Raw genomic sequence first — 7,500 nt, 5'->3', positions numbered from 1 at the left:
ATGTGTGCGCGTGTGTGTGTGTGTGTGTGTGAGTACCTCTGTGTGCCAACTGTGTATATGTATAAGTGTGTGTATGTGTGGTGTGTGCGTGTGTGTGTGTGTGCGTTGTGTACCCATGTGTGTGTGTGTGCGTGTGTGCGTATGTGTGTACCCCTGTGCCCCTGGTGTGTGCATGTGAGTGTGTGTGTGTACCCGCGTTTGTGTATGTATGTGTATTGTGTATGTATGTGTATATCCATGTGTGCCCCCTGTGTGTGCGTGTGTGTGTGTGTGCGTGAGTGTGTGAATGTGTGTGTGTGTGTGTGTGTTCCCTGTGTGTGCGTGTGTGAGTGTGTGTGTGTGTGTGCCACCTATGTTGTGTGCCCCTGTGTGTGCGTGTGCGTGTGCGTGTTTGTACGTGTGTGTGTGTGCCCCTAAGTGTGCGTGTGTTTGTGTGTGTGTGTGTACACGTGCCCCTAAGTGTGCATGTGTGTGCTTTTGAGTGTGTGTGTGCCCCCCCTGTGTGTGCATGTGAGTGTGTGTGTGTGCGTGTGTGTGTGCTCTAGTTTGTGTGACCCTGTGTGTGCGTGTTTGTGTGTTGGCCCTGTGTGTGCGTGTGTGTGTGTGTGCTCCTGTGCGTGCCTTTGTGTGTGTGTGTGTGTCCCCTGTGTGTGTGTGTTTGTGTGTGTGTGTACCCCCTGTGTTATGTGCCCCTGTGTGTGAGTGTATGAGTGTGTGCATGTGTGTGTGCGCGTGTGTGTGTGCGTGTGTGCGTGAGTGTGTGTTTGTGTGTGTCTCCAGTGTGTGCGTGTGTGTGTGACTCCTGTGCCCCTGTGTGTGAGTGTGTGCGTGTATGTGTGTGCCTGTGTGCCTGTGTGTGTTTGCGTGTGTGTGTGCGTGTGTGTGTGTATTTGTGTATGTGTGTTTGTGCCCCCCTGTGTGTGTGTGCGTGAGTGTGTGTGTGTGTTTGTGTGTGTCGTGCGTGTGTTTGTGTGTTTGCGTGTGTGTGTACCCTGAGTGTGCGTGTGTGTGTGTGCCCCTGTGTGTGCGTTAGCGTGTATGTGTGCCCTCTGTGTGTGTGTGTTTGCTTGCCTCTGTGTGTGCGTGTGATGTGTGTGTGTGTGTGTGCCTCTGTGTGTGTGTGTGTGTGCCCCCTGTGTATACGCACACACACGCACACACAGGGGGCACACACAAACACACACACACACACACACACACAAACACGCACACACAGGGGGAACACACACGCACACACACACTCACATACAGGGGCACAAACGCGTACGCACACACACACACACACACACACAGTACACACACGGGCACACACACACACACACACGCACACACGGGCACACACACACGCAGGGGACACACACATACACACAAGTACACACACACAGGGCACACTATCCACACACACACACCACAAACACACACGCACACACAGAAGGCACACACATACAAACACACACACACATACACACCACCCACACACACACACCACACACATCCCACACACACACACACCACACACACACACACACACGTGTGTGTGTGTGAGTGTGTGTTGTGTGTGTGTGGGTGAGGTTTGTGTGAGTGTCTGTACTTGTGTGTGCGCCCCCTCTGTGTGTGTGCATGTGTGTGTGTGTGTGGTGTGTGTGTGGGTGGTGTGTGTGTGTGCCCCATGTGTGTGCGTGCTGTATGTGTGTGGTGTTTGTCCCTGTGTGTGTGTGTGTGTGTGTGTGGGTGTGAGTGTAGGTGGTGTGTGCCCCTGTGCGTGGGTGTGTATATGTGTGTGTGTGTGTGTGTGTGTGTGTGTGTGTGAGTGTGTGTGGTATGTGTGTGTGTGCCCCCTGTGTGTGCGTGTGTATGTGCATGTGTATGTGCGTGTGTTTGTGTGTGTGTGTGCCCCTATGTGTGTGTGTGTGTGTGCACTTGTGTGTGTGTGTGTGTGTGTTGTGTGTGCCCCTCTGTGTGTGCGTGTGTGCCCCTCTGTGTGTGCGTGTATGCGTGTGTGTGTGTGTGTGAGTACCTCTGTGTGTCCCCTGTGTATATGTATAAGTGTGTGTGTGTGTGGTGTGTGCGTGTGCGTGTGTGCGTTGTGTACCCATGTGAATGTGTGTGTGTGTGCGTGTGTGCGTACCCCTGTGCCCTGGTGTGTGCATGTGAGTGTGTGTGTGTACCCGCGTTTGTGTATGTATGTGTGTATCCATGTGTGCCCCCTGTGTGTGCGTGAGTGTGTGTGTGTGTGTGCGTGTGTGTGCTCCTGTGTGAGTGTGTGTGTGTGTGTGTCCCCTGTGTGTGCGTGTGTGTGTGTGTGTGTGTGTGTGTGTGTGTGTGCCCCCTATGTTGTGTGCGCCTGTGTGTGTGCGTGTGTGTGTGTGCTCCTGTGTGAATGTGTGTGTGTGTGTGTGTGTCCCCTGTGTGTGCGTGTGTGTGTGTGTGTGTGCCACCTATGTTGTGTGCCCCTGTGTGTGCGTGTGCGTGTTTCCCCTGTGTGTGCGTGTGTGTATGTGCTTCCTGCCCCTGTGGTTGTGTGTGCCACCTGCCCCTGTGTGTGCGTGTGCGTGTGCGTGTTTCCCCTGTGTGTGCGTATGTGCTTCCTGCCCCTGTGGTTGTGTGTGCCACCTGTGTGAGTGTGTGAGTGTGTGGTGTGTGTGAGTGTGTGTGCCTGTGCCTGTGTTGTGTATGTGTGTGCGTGTGTGTGTGTATGTGCGCCCTGTGTGTGCATGTATGTGCGTGCCTCTGTGTGTGCGTGTGTGCGTGCGTGAGTGTATGTGTGTTTGTGCCCCCCTGTATGTGTGCCTGTGTGTGTGTATGTGTGCCCTCTGTGTTGTGTGTGTGTGTGTGTGTGTGTGCCCCCTGTATATACGCACACACACGCACACACAGGGGGCGCACACACAAACACACACACAGGGGGAAGTACACACACACACACACACACAGAGGGCACAAACACGCACACACACACCACACACACACACACACAGAAGGCACACACATACAAACACAAGGGCACACACTTACACACCACTCACACACACAGAGGGCACACACATACACACAGGCACACACATACACACACACACAGGGATACTACCCAAACACACACATCACACACATACACACCCCACACGCAGGGGGAACACACACTCCCACACACACACTCCACACACGCACACACAGAAGGCACACACATACACACACACACATACATTGCGACCATACTCCCCCCGGAACCCAAAGACTTTGATTTCTCATAAGGTGCCGATGGAGTCAAACATTAACATCCACCGATCCCTAGTCGGCATAGTTTATGGTTAGGACTACGACGGTATCTGATCGTCTTCGAACCCCTAACTTTCGTTCTTGATTAATGAAAACATCCTTGGCAAATGCTTTCGCACTAGTTCGTCTTTCATAAATCCAAGAATTTCACCTCTGACAATTAAATACGAATGCCCCCAACTGTCCCTCTTAATCATTACTTCGGCCCTAGAAACCAACAAAATAGGACCGAGGTCCTCTTCCATTATTCCATGCTAATGTATTCAGGCGATAGCCTGCCTTGAACACTCTAATTTTTTCAAAGTAAACGTCCCGAACTACCCGACCACTGCAGTGAAGAGCAGTCGGGGCTTTCGAGAGGAAGGGCGGCTGACCAGTACTCACCTTGCGGTGGACCAGGCAGGCCACCCCGAAATCCAACTACGAGCTTTTTAACTGCAACAACTTTAATATACGCTATTGGAGCTGGAATTACCGCGGCTGCTGGCACCAGACTTGCCCTCCAATTGTTCCTCGTTAAGGGATTTAGATTGTACTCATTCCAATTGCCAGACTACAATAGCCCGGCATTGTTATTTATTGTCACTACCTCCCCGAGTCGGGATTGGGTAATTTGCGCGCCTGCTGCCTTCCTTGGATGTGGTAGCCGTTTCTCAGGCTCCCTCTCCGGAATCGAACCCTAATTCTCCGTCACCCGTTGCAACCATGGTAGGCCACTACCGTACCATCGAAAGTTGATAGGGCAGAAATTTGAATGAAGCACCGTCGGCGCAAGGGCCATACGGTTCGAGCAGTTATCATGAATCACCAAGAAACCGAGCCCCGAGAGACTCGCATTGGTTTTGGATCATCCCTTCCGAAGAGTCGGGACTTTGTGCATGTATTAGCTCTAGAATTACCACGGTTATCCAAGTAGTAAGAAACCATCAAATAAACTATAACTGATTTAATGAGCCATTCGCAGTTTCACAGTATAGAAGCGTTTATACTTAGACATGCATGGCTTAGTCTTTGAGACAAGCATATGACTACTGGCAGGATCAACCAGGTAACTATCGGGACGCCAGAGCGTACGAGACGCACTGTGTCACTCGACCGTCCTCGTTCAGAGGGCCGGCCAACGCATCACACCAGTGCGGCCACGCGGACCGCAGAGGGTTCAACAATTTTGCAAATCCTCGGCCACAGACTCACCAACTGAAGGCAGGAGAGGGCAGCTGAGGCCCACTCGTTGCCTGCAGATACAGTCAATCACGGGGATCGACCGGCAGCGAGACCGTACGAATGCACTCGTGATTCGTGAAATGATGCAAACCTAACTGCACTCGACCGGAGGGAGCCAGCCCACTGATGACCAGTCACCAGCAGGTCAGACACCCGCCGACACAGGCAGTCTACAACGATGCGGACACACGGATGAACCGCTGCAGTCACCCTACACAGCACCCGTCACTAGGAGCAACGCTGGAACTCGTCTCGTATGTAATTAAGCGTGACTTTTTTTGCCACAACACCCCACTTCACGACCTATCAACACGCTCATTTGTACGACACTCTTGTTTGGTTGCTTATCTAGCCCACGTGGTCACATTGTTCAATTCGTCTGCACTTGTATGGTAATTGCTTACGATATATTGCTCAAATTTTCGCGCTACGCGCGTTCATTCCTTCATTCGTCTGCACTTGTATGGTAATTGCTCCAATTTTCCGGCGCGCAAATCCCCTCTGCAATGTTCCCATCTGCACTGTTCCCCGTCTGCACCCTTCCATTCCGCTAAACATACAGTTCAAGTTATACATGGCTAACATACATACAGTTACAATACAATACTGGAGATTACACAATCTTTGCAACACAAATAGAAACAAGTGAGCACTGTGGTTCCTTATTATATATGGGATGTGCTCATACATTTAAGTAGTAAAACAGACCACAGTGTGTGTACACAAATTCCATATAAGGAAGGGTAATGCTCTACGCTTTTACTGTCTTGTTGCAAAGATTCTGTATAGTATTATAGTACACTCACTCACTCACTCACTCACTCACTCACTATATTGCAGCACAACATCTATTCGCCAGCAGCCAGCCAGCCAGCCAGCCACCTCTTACTATTCATCAGTCAGTCGGTCGGTCGGTCGGTCGGTCGGTCGGTCGGTCGGTCGGTCGGTAGGTAGGTAGGTAGGTAGGTAGGTAGGTAGGTAGGTAGGTAGGTAGGTAGGTTGGTGGGCCGGCCAGTCAGCCAGCTACAACATAGCTTCACAAGCTACACAACAATTGCTGCTTTAACTACCAGCTGCAGCTTCTAATTATAACTACCCATTGAAGCTACTTTGTAACTAGGCGCTTTGTAAGGGGCCGCTTTGTAACTAGGCAAGGACTTCATTACACTAACATTAATTTTTTCCACCACGAGGACTTTAGGCTGGAAAATAGAAATAATAGGGCCTTAAGTGCTCGTTGACTTTACACTCCATGAACATTAACAACTTTTTACCCACTACTTTTATTCCCACTTCAATTTACTGTACATTATTTGCGTATTGTTAGCAACGTACAATACAATACTACTTGAAGATAAACTTGATATGTGACAGGCTCTGGGAAAACAGACCAATTGGAGCAGATATTGGTATTGAGCAATAGCCAGATTTATGGACTGCAGTGTATAATCTCATAAATTTTTTTCTTGGCTTATAGTTATCTACAGTCTTTCTACTACCTCTCTGCAAAATCTGATGCTCTGAATCCAACTCTTTCCACCAAAGCGCTTTGTCTAAGCAGCCACCATTACCTTACTTTTCCCAAAATAGCAATCTTTGAGTGGGCGTTTCTCAATACTGCTGATTTACAACTTCGAGTTTCCAACGCGCATAACTCAGGCATGGAACAAGGTATGTGCAAACTAAGCATATCAATGCGTAGGCAATTCTTTGCTCTATCATCTGGTATATAGATCGCAAAAATTATAGCTTGCGCCAATTGGTCTGTTTTCCCAGAGCCTGTCACATATTGTTATGATCAAATGAAGCATGGCTCAATGAAGGTATATATAACTCACTCACTCACTCACTCACTCACTCACTCAGGGAAAATATTTAAATTTCCTGCTACAGTGCTGCTTCATTGCAGCCCATAAAATCTGCACATTTCCTGAGGTGTCCTGTAAGTGTCCTGCAACCTACTTACAAAGGATAGTGCAACGTTTCCTGTATAGTTTCCTTTACTATTCCTGAAGTAGTTCAGGACTTGTGTAACATTCATAAGTCTACAGGAAATTTTGTATCCTGAAAGTATAAGAAATTTAGATATTTTTCCTGTGTCACTCACTATAATTAGGATAGTTATAATTATACGTGCGTAATTATACAATTACTGTTTGCAAGTAGCCATCATCACATACTTCAGTTGCTTGCAGTGCCATGACTATAATGACAAAGGCAGGGATCAATTGTAAAACTGTTGCTATCACAAAAAGAAAGTTTTCTCTTCGCGGTTTGGTAATGATCAACGAGGATTTAAGGCTGCAGTTTTCATATTTTTGGGCCTTAACTGCTCGTTGTGAAATATTCTGAAAACAAACAAAAATAAGAATGCAGAAGCCTACAACACCTGCTGTTCCCAGGCGGTCACCCATCCAAGTACTGGGCAGGCCCTACGTTGCTTAACTTCGGTGATCAGACGAGAACCGGTGTTTTCAACGTGGTATGGTCGTAGACACAAGTCAATGCATATCTCATGTACTTATGTGTGAAGTTCAGAAATATACTTGACTTAATTTAATTGCTGTGGAGGGAGTGGGCCGGGAGGGAGTGGAGTGGAGTGGAGTGGAGTGTACTTATCTGTACTTACTGGTATTATACAACTATAGACTTACTGATAATTATAATCATACTCTAGCTATACAACTATCTACTAACTCTCTACTATCTACTGTCTACTTCAAGCTTGCTTGCTTACTTACTTACTTACTTACTTACTTACTTACTTACTTACTTACTTACTTACTTACTTCACTGGAAACTCTTGATATAATTATTACTTCATAGCTAGCTAACTATCTACTATCTACTGTCTACTTCAAGCTTACTTACTTCACTGGAAACATGCAAACTCTTGATATAATCATTACTTCATAGCTAGCTAGCTAGCTAGCTAGCTGGATGCTCAGACTATATCTATATCTATATCTATAGACTTGGAAACATCTAGATGCATAAAAT

General features: G+C 48.0%; 1 non-coding gene across 1 annotated transcript; it reads right to left on the bottom strand.

Moving 5' to 3' along the window:
- Positions 1–6,877: 6,877 nt before the first annotated feature.
- On the bottom strand, positions 6,878–6,996 carry LOC135332389 (5S ribosomal RNA). The gene has a single exon (XR_010393252.1). It is a non-coding gene; the product is annotated as a 5S ribosomal RNA (ribosomal RNA).
- Between the last annotated feature and the right edge of the window lie 504 nt (positions 6,997–7,500).

Source organism: Halichondria panicea, chromosome 2, assembly GCF_963675165.1.
Source record: "Halichondria panicea chromosome 2, odHalPani1.1, whole genome shotgun sequence".
NCBI classification, from domain to species: domain Eukaryota; kingdom Metazoa; phylum Porifera; class Demospongiae; order Suberitida; family Halichondriidae; genus Halichondria; species Halichondria panicea.
The sequence above is the reverse complement of the archived record's forward strand: the minus strand, read 5'-3'. Positions and strand labels throughout refer to the sequence as shown.